At 44.1% G+C, this 17,499-nt stretch overlaps 1 protein-coding gene across 3 annotated transcripts in view; it reads right to left on the reverse strand.

The window, feature by feature from the left end:
- The window catches only part of HSD3B7 (hydroxy-delta-5-steroid dehydrogenase, 3 beta- and steroid delta-isomerase 7), a 496,942-nt gene that overhangs the window by 344,365 nt on the left and 135,078 nt on the right, over nucleotides 1–17,499 (reverse strand). The window contains exon 1 of one of the 3 annotated variants that reach the window (XM_086932051.1): nucleotides 15,114–15,221. The exons of the other annotated variants lie outside the window; for them this stretch is intronic. The gene's annotated coding sequence lies outside the window, so the exon portion shown is untranslated. Of the gene's footprint in view, nucleotides 1–15,113; nucleotides 15,222–17,499 lie in introns of those variants that run through there. 3 annotated transcript variants of the gene reach the window in all.

Genomic DNA, 17,499 nt, shown 5'->3' on the forward strand with positions numbered 1-17,499 from the left:
TACGCCTGGTAATTACACAATTAATACATGAGGACTAATGTGGGTTAACCCCCATTTGTAACACAACTATGAACAATCATTCTGAAGTTAATGTATGTCCTTCACAAGGTAGAGGGTCGGGACGAGGAGCTTGCCATTGTTTCAATTGATATTGCCAAGGCCTTTGACACAGTAGATTGGCGGTACCTCATGCGGGTCTGGAGGCCACAAGAGTTGGTCCACAATTTCGAAGTTGCGTGAGGCTTCTGTACACCAGCTCCAAGGCTAGGGTGAAGATGGATATCTTATGCTCGGATAGTTGGCCAGTTAGCAGAGGAATGCGACAGAGCTGTTTCACCGCTCCTATTCACCATAACATTGGAACCACTGGCCGTTTGGATCCGTCAGGAGATGGCATACTGGGGAATTAAGGTGGGTGACACCCTTTTTATCTTACTATTGTTGTTGGGGCACTTGGGTAAGTTCAGGGTGGTTTTGGGTGTCCATATTAATGACAATAAATCTTTAGTGTTCTTCTTAGGAACACTTCTTTTACGAGCCCCGGAGACCTTGCCAGAGCTACCTCTCTGGTGGGAGACTGATAGCTTCTGCTATTTGCCATGACCATGGTACATATGGTACAGAAACGCATACAATACAATAGCACCAGTATCACAGGAGGGCTCTGGTCCTCCATTCAGCCCCGTAACAGCCCTCCCCTTTGCCTCCTGGGGTGCATAGCCATTTTAAAGATAGAGTTTTTGCAGCGGTATCTCTACTCCCTGCAACACTACATTGGAAGACTCCTTCAGGAAGTGTTCAGGTAACTTAATTCCCTGATTACATCATTAATCTCAATCAATCTATCAGCAGTATTTATACAGCGTGGCTATTCACCCCTTGGGGAATCTAGGCACTGGTCAGGTGGAAGTATTAGGTTGCAAAGGACCACATTTTTCTACCACTAAAGGAGGGAGGACTGGCGGTCCCCAACCTGGAACAATATTATCTGGCCTCCCAGTTGCAGTACGCCACACGTTGGCTCACAGAGAGAAGTAATTGGGAGCTGAGGTTACTGGAGGACTCAACTACTAGCTTCTCCCTCCCTCAGGCCCTGTTGGCAGGTGGCAGAGGTGTGGGCCACATATCCTATCTTATTAAATACAAGGCTTCCTTATGGGAACAAGCAATGAAAGTAGGCTTTAAAGCAGCCTAATTTACCAGAGAATTTTCCTTTTGAGACTTGCTGGCCTTTAGGGTACTCAGAGATGGACATGTCCTCTTGGTCAGAGGGTGGTTGTGAGTTGCGCGGGGATCTATACCCCAATGAGGAATTTATCTAATGCGGAGATGCCAAGAGAAGCTTCAACTTAGGCGCGAGCCAGTTTCTGCAACACAAGAACCTCACCACTATTGTTCAGGAGATGTGGACATCTTTCCCCACAGCCATAAGTTCTTCTCATGTTTTCCAGGGCTTGCCAGAACTGGGGTAAGGGCGACATCTGGCCTCCCTACTCCACAAAGCCATGACAGCTGACTGGACCCATACTCTTACCCAGAGTGTGCGGCAAACTAAGGGCACACATTTTTTTTACATTTTTTGTGTGTTTTATATAGCGCGACTCGACTTGAAGATATCCGGTATCAGAGAGCATTACATGAGCACCAGCTGTATTACAAAAGGACACATTAATTTTTGTTAGGCGCAGGGATGTTAAGTGATTTTCCCAGAATCACAGGATGACCATTGTCATTGTTGAGACTCGAACCCGGTTCTCCAGATTCTAGGTCGACCGCTCTAGCCGTAAGGCTACATTCTCTCCACATTGAAGACCCATTTGGGGAATCGCATGTGTGCATTGGTGAAATTCATCTAGAGTAATGCTAGATTCAAGCTAACCCATTTTCATTTTCTGCACTGCACATACATACCAAGTTTGACCTTGCATTTGGCAAGCAGCCTCGCATACATTGGGACACTTTGACACGACCTTATGCACAAGGAGGGATGGACATTCCAAACTTTGAGTTATACTATATAAGTGCGCAGGCACACTTCGCTCACTACGGTTCCATTTCCCCCGTTACACCCCTCATGTCCCCACTGAACATTGGCTTTCAGACCGATCCCATTGGATGGCTTTATACTCTCCAGAGTTGAATGCCGGGGGCGTAGCCCGACCTCTGTAGACTGCACACATAATGCTTGCCCCCACATCTTGGAACACTCAGCAGCACCCAGCCTATATTCCCCTCTTCTCCCGCTCACCTACCACCCTGATATGGCACTTCTGCAGGAAGGCATATTTAGGAACATGGCACGTACTCGGAATATCCGAAACTGGGGGGACCTGTATGTTGGGGCAAATTCCGTACACTCTCACAGTTATGTTGTGATCGCCCGCGGTCTACCATGGACACTTTTCTGTATGCTCATCTACGTCATGGTGTACAGGCTTGTCACTCCACGTTCCCCTCTGAACCAGCCACCTTGACACCTTTACATCAAATTTTGCGGGTGGATTCCGCTTCACACTAAGGGGGTCAATAGGATGGCGGGCGGACTTTTCTCGCCCGCCATCCTGACGGGGAATGGGACCGCCCGCCATAAGGGCGGGGGTCCCGGGGGTGGTATTAGGATGTGCCCGCCACAGTGGCGGGCACATCCTGTATTTTTAGCATTTTGGCAAGCAGTGCTCTCTGCACCGCCCGCCACAATGCTAAAAATGCTTTACATCATTTGCATTCACAAAGCGGCAGGCACCGGGCGGTGCCTGCCGCTTTGTGAATGCAAATGAAGGGGGTACAACAGGTACCCCCCGTGCTCACCCCCCTACTCACCTTCACTCTGGGGGCCCGCACGGGGCCCCCAGAGTGAAGTCTGCCTGCCTTTCCGTGGCCGCCACGGAAAGGCATTAAAAAATGCCCATGATAATATGGCTGGCGGTGTCTGATAGACACTGCCACCTTATAATTCCTTTTCCGCCCCGGCCGCAAGGCGACCGGGGCGGAAAAGCGGCTGACGGTCTTTACGTCCGCCGTGGTCCCCCCGTCATACTAATGTGGCGGGGGGAAACGAGAGATAATGGCGGTCGGATTGCCCCCGCCAGGCTGCCGGTGGCCACCGCCAGCCTGGCGTGGGCAATCCGCCCGCCATCATAATGGGCCCCTTAGTATCTACACTTTACCACAGTTGTACGTAGATAGAGACTACCCGCCCTGCACTTCCCGTGCTAAATGGGGGGCAGAGTTAGACCAGGACTTAACCGACGACCAATGGTCTTATTGCTGCAAGCAGACTGAGTAGGTCTCCTCGAATAGCAGACTGCGTGTCATCCATTACAGATTTCTTCACCGAAGCTACTACACCCAGTTAAGCTCCACAGGTATGGGCTGCGCGATTCAGATAGATGTGCTAGATGTTGGGCGGAACATGCAGACTTCCTACACCTAGCGTGGAATTGCCCTGGGGTATTTGACTACTGGCACCAGGTCCTTGCGGCCCCTGATTCCAGGACCTCCACATCTATCCTCAGATCACCACTTATTACACTTCTGGGCTATACTGAACACATTCCTGCCACGTACAGACAGTTTGTGTCCTTTTGTTTAGTTTTGGCCAAGCGCCGCGTGGCCTGTAGGTTGGGCCGTGGCTGTGCACCTAAATTTAAGGAGTGGCTAGGCGACATGATCCTTTGGCAAGATCAAATTTGCACTTACGCTGAATTACTTCCCATTTCCTCACGGCCCCGCGACATATGGGGCCCGCTGCAGACGTACTTCCTTAAACACCCAGTCGTTGCTGACTCAGAAAGTCTGCCTGCTTCGAACGTTATTGGGATATGCCCTTCCCCCCTGTGGCTGTGAAGCCTGCTGTGGAAGTTCCCTCCCGTTGTGTTGTTTGAGATAAGCTATACAGAATGCTTTGCCATCGCTAATCATAGTACTGTTATTTACCTGTTATGTATTTTGTTGCTCATTGACATCCACCTACGCTAAATGACACAGTTTGCTATTTGATGATTGCATTTTTCTAAACTGCCTATTATTTATTTATTTTATTTGCAAGGTTTTATAGAGCGCGAACAAGATACTTGCGGATATCAGAGCGCTTTACAATGAATAAAGTTGATTATACATAATGAATAGCAAGACACATAATAGAGAACAAGCATGGGATAAATAAAATAATACACACGAAAAAGTCGTAAAGTACCGAAGCATGGGATCATAGTTGTACCAAGAACATAACCGGCGAGTCTCAGTTGAAAAAGGTTCAGGGCCGAGTAGAGTGCTCAAGTAAATGTTGCCTTGAGAATTGCTGATGATAATGTACCTTTACTGTGCATATTAAAGATTGCTTGTACCCTGCTGGCGGCTGTATGAATCAGAAAATGTAATAAAAATAAAAATAAAAAAAAGTTTGACATTGCATAAAATGGACCCGACTCGCCCACCGAACTGCCCCCGCTGCCAGTGTCCTGCAGCTTCTTTTTTACATTTGCATGCATGGAATCACCTGTCAGTGCAGGCATTTTGGACGGTGGTAATTACTAGGGTGCATGCGGTGGTACCAATCCCATATGCTGCAGAACCTGCTGTTTGTCTTTTAGGGACATCCGTCAGAAGAAGGGTCAGAAAATGGGGTTTAAGTGTCTACATTTGTTAATACTGTTGGCTAAGTGTCGAGTAGCGATAACCTGGATGGCAAAGGCGGGTCGTAATTTGGACGACTGGGTGGGCGATGTGGCCTAGTGGGCCGCAGCGCTGGAGTTGCGGCTGAAAATGTGCAGGCAGGATGATAAGCTGGAAGAGGACCTTGAGATCTGGGGAGAGCTGCTGGCTGATTTTGTAGACCCCGGGGGATTCATGGCTGCCCTCTTCGGCTGGGGAGGGGGACTCCGCTGACTCCACCTCTGTTTAGCTTGTCCATGGGAAATAACCTCACTGCATATGAACCCCATGGGTGGAGTAGGTGTAAGGTACTCGATCTTGGATATTGTTTTATGTAAAATACTCCAAATCTGATATATGTTTGTTATATGCTCTTTGTCCCGCGGACAATGTTGATGATGACAACAGTTGATAGTTACTTGTTCTTATATTTACATACTGTTAAACATGGGAACAAGAGAACTGAGAAGGCTAAGGTAAAGCTGAAGACCACATTATTGTGCTTCATGTATGATCTGGAAATTGAAAAATCAGCTAGGACAACATTACATTACTTCATGGGGGGCATGTGCAGCATGAACCAGAAGGGAATGAGTAAACCGGCTGGGTCTAGAGGTCTTCAACTGATTTCACATCTCATATTTCAAAGAGAGTCTAACACTCTTTCAGCTACTTGGCAGAGTTGCCATTTTCCCTTGAAGGAGTAAAATCTAGGAGCAGGAGGGTAGCCAGATGGTTCATTAATGCTGTGGAGATACAGGCTTTATGTGCAGTTAATGTTTAACCCCTGTACAGAAGACAACAGTTGACCATCAACGCCCATTCAATCCTAGGCTTCAACTTGGAGAAATCACTTGTACAGCGTGATGGAAAACATCAGACTCAGTTTCCATCCATTCCTTGCCCTCTTTACATGCGCATACCTTCCTTGGCTTTTTTGTCATCCATATGTAGTACTGTAATTCACTATGCACATCTCTCTAGGGCTAACACACAGTGTGTGTTAGGACGCCAGACCATCAAATGTACCCTAGAAACATATCCCTTCATGGAATTTCTTGTTAAAAATTGTGTGCATGGGCTCAAATATCCAAAGATTACAACTCCCAGAATGCACTGGCTTCCTAAATAAAAACCCGTGGCTAACATTGGTTAGTTGTGTAAATCTTTTGCAGTTTTCCTGCACGAACCCTTCCCAAGTTCCATTTTCTACACTAAATATACTTTTGACGTTTAGAACACATTTTTAAGTGAATAAATGGCGTAAAAAGTCACTTTGCAAGAAAGTAGATGATACTATCCACTTCTATAATTTTCTAGGCTGTCAAAACCTTTGCTGTTTTTGTTTTTGCAGATAAACGGTCCCATACAATAAATCAATGCAATGGCTGAAACGGAATGAAAGAGAACTCCCCTTTAAGGGAAGACCTTGTTACCCCTTGCTAGGCAAATGTTTTGATGACATTAAAAAAAAACTTTCCCCCTACAAGCTCCAGAGCACCAGGGCAATGAAAACAGCAGATGACAATTGAAGAATATCGAGATGAAGCTAAAATGACTTCCAGTACGTTCTTATATTATGTTATATCTATTTAAAGGTTGTGTAACAAAACCAAGCATGCCATTACAACGTATGCCTCTACAAAGCGATCACTACCTCGAATGCGTCTTTACCACGCATGTCTTTAAAACACACGCCTATCCCAGGCGTATAGCAACATCACAAAATAAAATGATGGACGGTGTGTTGAAACTTTTCAAACACTCACCCCAAGTCACAGATCTGGGTTTAATCCATCTTTATTTCGCTCGCCACGTCACCCCAGTTTGGACACAGCCATATGCAAATCATTCTTGACCTTGCTCCCCATGGGAACAATCCATCGCCAACTGCCAGGCCAGGTCCTCCCTGGAGAATCCTGTGTATCTATTTATAGGTTGAATGATGAACCATGCATGCAATTACAACACATAGCTTTATAACACGGTCATTATCTCAACCCAAGTATTTAGCAGGTAAGTATTATGCCTTTATATATATGTGTGAATTTTGTTTACGAGATATTTTACCCTTTTGGGGTCACGGGGGGGGGGTGGAGCCCACCACCACACCTAAGGAGTCAGGGTATTCCTACCTTGCACCCTTTTCTTTTTTGGGAACCTTTTTTGGGGGACTCGGCTGATGGCTGCCAACATTTTCTGGTTGAAGTGTTGGCAGTCAATCAAATCTCAACATGAGATCTGTGCCTGGGTTCCTGCCCAGATATCCCTATTAGCTTTCCCTTAAATTTCTCCACAACTACTGAATGGATAACTCAAAGCATGATCTGTGAACCAACTTCTACCTTCATGGCAAATTTGATGTATTTCCGTCCACCAGTTCGGGCTGTAGTCGTATTCAAAGCTTCTACGAGAATTAACATGGGAAATAGTTTAGTTTTGTTTTTACCCTTTTTTCTCGGCCACCCCTTGACAGATTACCCAAAACTTTTCATGTATAACAAGATTCACTATGCCACTTTTTCTGGACACTTTTGTGAAGATTCGTTAAACGGCACCAATGATATAGGCAAGTCAAAAAATGCTTTTTCTATGGAAACATGGTCCCAACTATAACTACCTACTGGCGACTACCTACAGCTCGGACTTATCCGCGAAATACTTACATTTTTCATGGTAAAGGCACGCATGGTAAAGGTATATGCATGGTAAAGGTTTTTGCTTGGTAAAGGCATATGCATGGCAAAGATGTTGTTTCCCCTTATACAGCTCAACGAATCACACCCAAAGGTGTATCTCGGCGCTCAGCCTATTCCAAGTACAACATACAATCACTAAAATAGCCAGGTTTTAATAAGTCTCTTGAACTGGGTGAAATCCACTCAGATGCGCAGATGGACAGGAATTTGATTCCATGCCCTCAGAGACGTGTAAGAGAAAGCTAAGCCACCATATCTAGAGGCATGAATCCGAGGAATGCCTAACAAAGCCTTATCACAAGATCTGTGAGTGCGTAAAGGACAGTGAGGAGATCTGTACTTTTGTGTTTTTAGACACTGTCATTTCAACCACTCACAAAGCCAACAATTGCACTTGCAAAACTGGCTGTCTCCTGTTCTTATTCCGCTAAGAGATTTGGTATATAAGTATTGCTATGAGATTGAGAAAAACCAAAAACACAAAAGTACAGATTTCTTCACCTTGCATAGGAACTAACATCAGGAAAGAACTACTCGCCTTAAACCATGTAACCAGAGGCCACCGTCCAAATGTTTGCGACGAGGCACAGAGCAGACAAACAGTCAGAGACTGCCGGGTGCAAAAAGGTCAGTTTGGTGAGGGCAGAGTCACCCCAGAGCACATCTTACCAGCATTAACAAGGGTTTATTTAATGATAGGCCCTGAGATCTAATACATTTCCTATCGGCTGGCACTTGTCATGTAGTGGTGAGCTATTTGTAAAACCCAGGACATGAAATGCATCCAATAGTTTCACAAATGCATATAAACAATGTCAAGTGCACACAACCTGAGTCAATTTATCGGTTGAGTCTTGTTATCATTCAATGAAAGGATAAGATCAAACTCCAATGTTTTTATCCTATTAGGTATTTATTCTTCCGGTGTGAGTATTTGTTTCACAAGAAAACCAGCCGACACGTGTTTCGTCAATACCGGGGTAAACCCGTGACTCTTCAGGGCTGTGGAGTTTTAGGCTGAAAGCAGTGTCGTGGGACCGGTGATAATTCCAACCCGGTCCTAGTCGCGTATAGATAAGGGAAGACGCGAGAAGGAAGTGCTTCTAATGCGTCAGGGTGGCGTGTTAAGGGTAGAATGTTCCGCCGCCGGGTACGCGGTCGGATCGAGCAGGGAAGCCAATCCGCTTGCCCTTGCTTGTGAGCTTGTTGCCGTCGTAAGGAAGTGAAACGAAGTCTGTCGGTTCTCCGGGCTCTCACACCGGAAGAATAAATACCTAATAGGATAAAAACATTGGAGTTTGATCTTATCCTTTCATTGAATGATAACAAGACTCAACCGATAAATTGACTCAGGTTGTGTGCGCTTGACATTGTTTATATGTATACAGAAGGTTGAGTTCCTCTCCCCCTTCCTTTTTTCTGAGACTAGGGTTATCTCAGATCAAGAAGCACCAACCACCTAAACCCCACAACTACCCCCAGACCACTACCTGTAGAGCGCCACCATATTTCTGAACACTCTCATAACCCTTCGCTGAACTTAGTTTCACAAATGCAGATAACTGTACTTCTCGGAGGGAACAACAACTCAAGTACCCTACAAGCCTCACAATGTTATTACATTCATCGCTATGCCCGGCCAACCACTCAGTATTGACTTGATAAGTAGACATTGCAACCAAGTCTTCCACTGGAACGGAACATTCACCCTTACCATAGAGGAGACAACCACTGCTGGCCCTCAACAACAGCAACAGATGCAGCATCAATGCTGGGATTGCACACAGCCTGATGCACATGTGTTCAAACCCATTTTAAGAGGTAGACACCTGTGTTCCAAGCAGCATTGATTACTAGGTTACTACAATTCTCATTATTTGGAAAAACAAAGAAACAATACAAACAGATCTCAGAGTGACTGCAACAGGATTTTCAGGGTGTTGACGTGGAATATCATTGAAGTAAGAATGGTGTCAGAAGTCACATTCTCACTCACTCATCCACATTCCTCTGAGTGACTTAAACACCTGTTTCAGACATTGGTATGCATGTCCGTCATTCCTTAACCGTTCATGTTCTGTGAGAGGTGAAAACGTGCACAACTCTGCAATGTTGGATTTGTTCTGAGGAAATGAAAGATTGGGTGTTTTGAGAAAATATCCGTTTAAAAGTATTGGGAGACAAAACTATCAGAAATTAAATATCATGGCACACAAATATGGTGATCCACAAATATTGTTATATTTATTTCACATAACTTTATTCGATTTTTAGTAAAACCATACAAGTGTACATAAAAGCTCAACTAATGCAAAACAAAACAATAACAGTGTTACAAATATTTTCATCAGTGAATAGGAAAGAAAAAGCAACATCATAAACAAATCATCTGTAGACGATGACTCACCGGGAAAATCCCTAAAACGGATGGGATGGGGATAGCAGCATCCCACAACTAAAACACATCAAATTAGGTTAATATCTGGTCACCACTCTATGGAGGGAGGTTACAGAAGCATTGTCAGTGTTAATTTAGGTCAGGATGTGCACTGTACTAAATCCTCTCTAGTGTATGGTTTAATAGAACATAATGTTGCTCCATCTATAAAAATAAAATGCCTATATAGGAGGATACAAGACCACTGCTTTGCCACTTCAGCCATTAGTACAATTGTCACAGCAGAAAGGGTGCGGTTCACTAATTGTAATAAAGACCACTTCAAGCAGTGATATTATCTAGGGTGCTAAAGTGAAACAATCCAAAATACACTTTTTTCCCATTAAAGTTCTCAGCTAAGTTATAAATAAAGTAGCAGTTGCTAACATTTGCAGAAGAGTGGGGGTTCCAGGCTGGGCCACAAACTGCCCCCTTAAGCCTCCACGGTTCAATTTTGCAGACAGGATGCAACACAGATGAGGCTGCGCAGAATGATGGGATTCGATGATCACGCATCACTACCACTACCCTCCTAGTGTTTGCAGCAAATGAAATGCTTTGGTGTTTTGCGTCTAGTTCGGGATCTCAAGGCTCATGTAATCCCACTACCCACACCCATTTTATTGGGAGTGGAACTTGGCAATATGGGCACAGTCTGTTTCATAGTGCAGACTATGATAACAATGGTTCGCCCTTGGGAAAATGCTTCATACTAACAACTATATTCCTGGGGAATTTGCCTGGGCCCAAAGCACCAAAACATGTTGATGGGCAGGAAAAGTAGAGCCTGTTGCTCAGCCCACTTGTTTTCAAGCATGAGGTAGGGGGACCCCGGTAAAACATTTTTAGCTCACCAACATAAAATGTTAGTATTGGTTTGGCAGTTTAGCAAAGGGAGTACATAAATGACGACATAAGTGACAAAACCTCACTAAAACTAGGAAGCCCATAACTAGGGAACTGTACAACCAGTGGACACTAGTACTCTTCATTGTGCCCTTTGAAAGATATGGAACCTACTGCTAAAGCTACAAGATCATGTATGAGTACATGAATGTGTGGTAATTCAATAATAGGTTTGGCTATTTCTTGCAGGAGTTTTGAAATTCCTGTATGTCTATATCTGTGTACGAAAATTATACAAGTTTATCTTTTTAATGCCTCAGACTCACTCTTTACTGCATTGGTTACGTGTGTTGTATCTGTTCTATATGTGTAAAAGAATCATGTGATGTACTCTTTAATGCTGCCACCTGTCCTTTACTTATTATTTGTGTTATCATTTTGTGAAGAAGCGCGGTATAAAGCTTTTCACTCAAGACAAAAAAAAACATCCCAATGCTGTTGAAATGCATGATATAAGAGAAAGCATGAACTGTTACAAAATATCTGAGGGGAGTTTACTTTTGGTTGTACAAGTAAAACAAACAGTTTTTCAAATGGAGAAGCTGAATTTCTAAAAATTTTAAAAGACAGCTGACAAGTGAATCCATGTCATCTGTAACACTTCCAGCCAATGTTGGCATTTTAGCCAACAGCACTTTGCATGCTGGGGTTTGATCCCATAATGAATCTGTTAAAAGAAAAACTTCAACATGCTGTTGATTAAAAAAAAAACAACGGATGATTGTATCCTCTGTCCTAGCGCCAAAGCGCAGAGATTCAAAATGCAAAATAGAAGTTTATGCCTGGCTTTCTCCCATTTTGGGTCTCGCAGAAACAGCACATGCACTGTGCCTTCGAGGCAGTTTGTTCACTGTTAGTGGGCTTGCAGCTAGCCCATAGCTTACCATTGGCTAGCCCCACATCACTCTAATTTGCTTTGTCCGTGTTTGTCTCAGCATGCCTGCATCATATGCTCTTCTCAGGTTTGACCCTCCCCTGGAGCATGGGCCAAGTACCTTGTGTTCTTTCACTGCTCCCGTTTTTAGACCTACTTTTTTTGTTTGTGTTCAAGCACTCCAAATGAGTGATTGTGTTTTCAGGCTGTTTACCATATGTTGCTTCTTTTTCCTCCCCCCACCTACCCACGTCTGTGACTTCTTGCCCCTGGTTCATTTTGGTCGCCCACCCGCTCTTCTACTGTTTCCAAGTCCTACTACTGGGACAATGTCGCTCCCAAGCAAACCGCCTCTTGTTCATTCATGTCGATCTCTGTGCGTTACTATACCCGTACTGCATATGTGAAATAAGAATGGACTCAAGCCCAAAGTGAAATAGACATTACAAACGTTCGGGTTAGTCTGGTCACAATCTCCTATTTGAAGTTACGGATATGCAATGCACCTGTAGCGGGTACTTGGGTGCTCTCTTCTGTAGCAGTGCCAACATCATGAGCCAGCAGCTTTCGATTACACTCTGCCCATTCCCTGCCTGTCGTACAGCGAATACTTCGCCTCGTCAAGCATGTGCTGCTGATTCTTGAGTTGCATTGTAAAAGGCTCGGGGACAGCAGGGTGTATGAGACTTTTTAACAAGGTTCTTTGCCAAAAGTTATCCAGATATCACTAAATCTCTGTTTGATGACTTAGCCAGAGTCTTTACAAGCTGAGAAGCCAGTGACTAACTCTTTCTGTCTCTTTGAGATAAGGGAAGTACTGCCCTCTGACTCAGGATTCAATCCTTCCACATATAACCCTCAGCTATATATGTGGTCTGTAGAGCGTTTTGCCCACTTACATGTGTTGTATGGTTTTAGTTCACTCATACTTAAAAATGTACCATGTGTAGTGAGGTTTTATTTCAGATACTTAAAAAAAATTTAAACAAAAAGGAACACTGCAGAAAAATATGCTGCATCTTCTCTTCTAGTAAACGAGTATTAACAAGCTGCGTTAAGTGCTTTATTAGATATGATGATATGTATTCCAAAATCAACGGAATTTAAACTCCAAACCCACTTGCCCTCCTGCTCACTAGTACCACCTACCTCACCATTCATCACACCCACTCAACCTCCCATTCTCAACTACCCCCGATTCACAAAGTCAATCCTTCGTCCATATTCAAGACCTTTTGTATTCGCCAATGCTTGTTTTTCTTCTAGGCAAACACAGAGAAACAGCCCAGGAGGTGAGAGCGCAGTGACAGCCTTTCATATGCAAACGTAAGCATTTCTTGGTAATAGGACCTATTTACCAGAGCAATACCAGCATGCGCAAGTTAGCCATGAGTGATTTTATTTTTGTAGTTTCCATATTGCAAACTTGCCCTGAAGTTATTTGAGTGCTTTCCACAATCACCACTTACATTACACAAGGTCACATTCATTTTTTATTTGTTTTTTAGGCCGGGAGAGACTAAGTGATTGTCCATAATCACAAGATGTTGAGCCGACGCCGAGACTCGAACCTCAGCCTCAGTTCCAAAGTCGGCAGGTCTGATAACACCACAACCACTCCCTGCCTCCAAAACAAGTGAATGGTGATGGATTAAACCCAGATCAGTTGACTGGGGGTGAGTGTTTGATTTGCTCAAATGCTCCGTCCATCATCCCCTTTTGTATCGCTTTGTTCGCCGCTCACTTGGTCACTGGATTCAAGATAGCCTGGCTGATGAGGATTATGAATCCGAAACCGGTCCCAGAATGCTTGTTTCCGGTCCAGGGAAGACATGGCTTGGCAGTTCGGGCTGGACTGTTCCCATAAGGCACAGGGTCAGACTGATTTGCATATGGCCATGTCTAAACTGGGGAGGCTGAGTGAGCTAAAGAATGGTGATGGATTAAACCCAGATCAGTTGACTGGGGGTGAGTGTTTGATTTGCTCAAACGCTCCGTCCATCATCCCCTTTTGTATCCGATGCCTTGCGCGGGACGCCATTGTAGACAACAAGTTCCATACTTACCTTTAGGACGCCTTCACACCGACGGTCAGGGGAGACAACTTCTTCAGTTCTCACTGGCATGGGATGTCACACCTGGACACATCAATCTAACCTCTTACCTCCCAGATTTATTTTAGGGGACTTCTGTTGCAATTTCAGGGGAGACAACTAATCCAGTTATCACCTGCAGGTGATTTCACAACTCTGCACACAACTCTCCCCTTTTCAGATACATACTTACCTTCAGGGGACTTCACATCCACGCCCAGGAGAGAAAGACACTAATAATCAAGTACAGGGGAAATACACATGCACCCTTGCCCCCCCCCCCGAGGAGACAATCAGTTCAGTAATGAAACCCACCCAGAATTGACCTGAGACACTGTGCACTCGAGCAACACAATCACTAAAACTCAGACTTGCAGAAAAACATGGCACTAAGGCAAGGTATCCTCCACTTTAGGGGTCCCATCCTTCGTCAGGGGAGACAACTGCTGCAACCTTAACCTTTACCAACAGACCTCAAGAGACAGGGGGACAAGCATTGTACCTTTCATCTGTATGTGGGCATCAGACCCTATGAGACTGACAGGAGGAGGGAGGCCTAATCACCTTCACAAGGCAATCACTCCTGAATTCACCTAAGTGACAGTCAGTTGGTAAGAGTCCTTCACTGAAGTTACATTTCTTAGGTGGAGTAACCGGAGTGGGTTCTGAATACTGAGTAAGGAATATTGTTATACCTTATTATCCCAGCCATAATATCAAGGATAAACATATCGACAGGTAAGTATGTATAGATTTTTAGTACCTAACTCTACATATATGTACCTGAAAATCTAGTAATATATAATCCTCAAGCTACGTAGATGTGGAGTTTAGAAAAGGAAATCTTTACTTCCCTATACACACTTAGATTTTCATATTTTTGCCCTCAATATTTTGGCTACGATATTTAGGTACCACAATATTCCCTACTCGACATTCCAGTCTACTGCCGCCGCAATTGAGCTGATCTGTAGACCAGTTCCTTGCCACTGGAATTCGAAAGAATAATCTTCACTTTTCCCAGCACTGATGCCACAAAACAAAATTCACCCGAGGTGCAAAGCGGCAGTGCACACTGTACCTCACAAGAAGAAAATCCCTGCAGGTCTATCTGAAACCCTCCATGCCAAGAACTGCAGGTTTGAATACAAGCTGTCCAAAACCTATATCCTAAAATGGCAGATTTCATAACATTTCAATGTAACACCTGCTTCTTCCTCTTCCAGTTCGAAAATCTCAGAAACCTGTAGGATAGCAAAATATTCAATCTAGGTCACTTTTCTAAATCGTCATTTTCTGCTCTAAGTCCAGCGAGACGCTTGTAAAATACACATACATTCTCTGGTCCCTTTCCCTCAACATGGAACTAGAAAGAGCCAGGGATTTGAAGAAAGTGCAAATGATTTACACAGCCCGACCTCCCAAGTCTAAGAACAGCGAGGATCCCTTACCTCGACACGGATTCTTCTGCTGCTACTGTGTGCGTTCAGGCAAGGACTATGTGTCCCCAACTACACCAGAGGCAAGGTAGTCCCTGCCGTCTCCTGTGACTAAACCCAGTGATCATCCGCATTCCGGACGTATGCAGTGGTATTATTACCTTCCATCCACGTGTCAGTCATGCCTGGCAAGGAAAGGAATGTTTTAAAAGCATTTTGTTTTTCATCGTGGCAAAGGATCACAGACTCCTAAATACAGGCTGTGCTTCATGGAGTTGCACATGGAGCACTTTGAGGCAATTAGTGCTCAGACCTGGCAGAGCAACCGACCGACCAGAGGGTCACAGCAGAGAGGCATGCTCAGTGCTTCCTGTTCAGAGCACACAGACGAATTGTGTGCCAGTCTTGGCACACAATTCGTGTTGGTTGCTGGGACCATAGACATTCAACGATTTTCAACATATCGGGTTCCAGTCTTAACGTTTCTTTTACACGCATGTGCTTTACATGACAAAGTGTATTGTCTTTTCTTACTCTCATTGTCTTCAATGTTGTTTGTTGGATTGGTTGATTCTATATGTGATAGCAAACTTTCTTGCTACTTGCTGCTATAATATTGATGATTCATTATAGGAATATGAAATGTATGTGATTTAATATATTGCGATTTTTTAAACTCTGTTTTAATCTTTATCACTGTTTTTAACGATGTTATTAAAAAGGCATGTATAATTTCTACTATTGACGTATCTTTGGTGTACTGGTTTGAGTTGCCAACTAGACTCACTTGTGCTGAATTAAATTGAGCACTATATGGCCTGGTGTTTGAATGAGAGTGGTGCAGAGTATTAAGGTTATCAAAGGAAGACAATTTTTTTTTACTTGTTATTAGTACCCTATTCCTTTGGTGAGAAGGGGTCTCTCTATGTTGCTCCTGGTAGAGCACACAGAGCCCAAAGAACACTACTTACACTGGTGTAAGCCAACTCAGTGAGCTGTGACAGCACTGCCGGAATTTAAACCTATATGATTCACACAGACTCCCATTGACCTTGGTGTGATCCATCTCTGTCGCCGGCACTAGGCCTAGCCACACAAGTGAGGCAGTGTTTTTATCGGCATAAGTGGGGTATTGCTGGGTGGTTGGTATTTTGCAGATTCTGGAAGTTTCCATCAAGGAAATGGAAGTAAAATGCATTGTTTCAGGCAAAGTTTGAGGTTTGCAGACAGTTGTGAGTAACAAAACCGTTTGGGATTCAAGCAAGACACATCACCCTGCAATCCCCTGGTTGTCTAGTTTTCACAAATGCCTGTAGTTTACAGGTTTGGATGGATGGAGCCAAAGCACAGCCCTAAATACAGCAGCTACCCCCATTACTTATCTCTCAACGTAGTGTTGAAGGGCCTTTTGTGTTGTGTTTTCTTGGCGCACCCATACAAGTGGGGTACTGTGTTTATTGGGAGACGTGTGGGGAATTTGTATTTCCTCAAAGGTTTCAAAACTTTTGTCACACAACTTTGAGGAAAATGTGTGTTTCTTACCGAAGTTTGATATTTTCGCAGGATTCTCATTAAAATTAACTGCTGAAAGCTATGCAAGTCATTCACCCCTGGACTCCCTTCTTTTATACTTTTCAAACATGTTCAGGTTTGCTAGGTTTGCCTAGGTGCCGGCTGAGATACGGTCCAAAATCTGCTGCTAACCACTTCGGAAAAAAGGGTATATTTTCAGTGGGTAAATGTGATGCGTTTATGTTGTGCTTTGGACCGTTTCCTATAGCACTCATTAGGCCTACCCACACAAGTGAGGTACCATTTTTATTGGGAGACTTGGGAGATTGCAGAGTGGAAGAAAGTTTGTGGCTACCCCCAGATTCAAGAACTTTCATCACTGAAATGTGAGGAAAATGTGTTTTTTTAGTCAAGGTTTGAAGTTTGCAAGGAATTCTGGGTAAAAAAAAATGCAAGTCACCCCACCCTGGATTCTCCAAGGTGTTTAGTTTTTAAAAATGTACAAGTTTGCTAGGTTTCTTTAGGTGCCAGCTGACCTAGGGTTCAAAATCCACAACTACCAACCATGCAAAAAATAGGGCGAGTTTCGAGTGGAAAAATGTGATGAATCCATATTGTGTTTTGGGGGTTTCGTGTCACAGGTAGTAAGCCTACGAATAGTACACTTTACCCTGCATTTTTTACTCCACATGCCATTACCACACATTTTTTACTCCGCATTAACTTTTACAACGCAGGGCTTTACAACGCAATCCGTTACAACGCATTCCCCATTCCAATGCAATTACTATACTAACTCCAGGGGGGTGTTACTTTGGGGAATGCGTTGTAACATCTTTGCGGTGTGAAGCCCTGCGTTGTAAACGATTTTGTGGGGTAAAAAACG

Source organism: Lissotriton vulgaris, chromosome 7 (assembly GCF_964263255.1).
Source record: "Lissotriton vulgaris chromosome 7, aLisVul1.2, whole genome shotgun sequence".
Taxonomy (NCBI): domain Eukaryota; kingdom Metazoa; phylum Chordata; class Amphibia; order Caudata; family Salamandridae; genus Lissotriton; species Lissotriton vulgaris.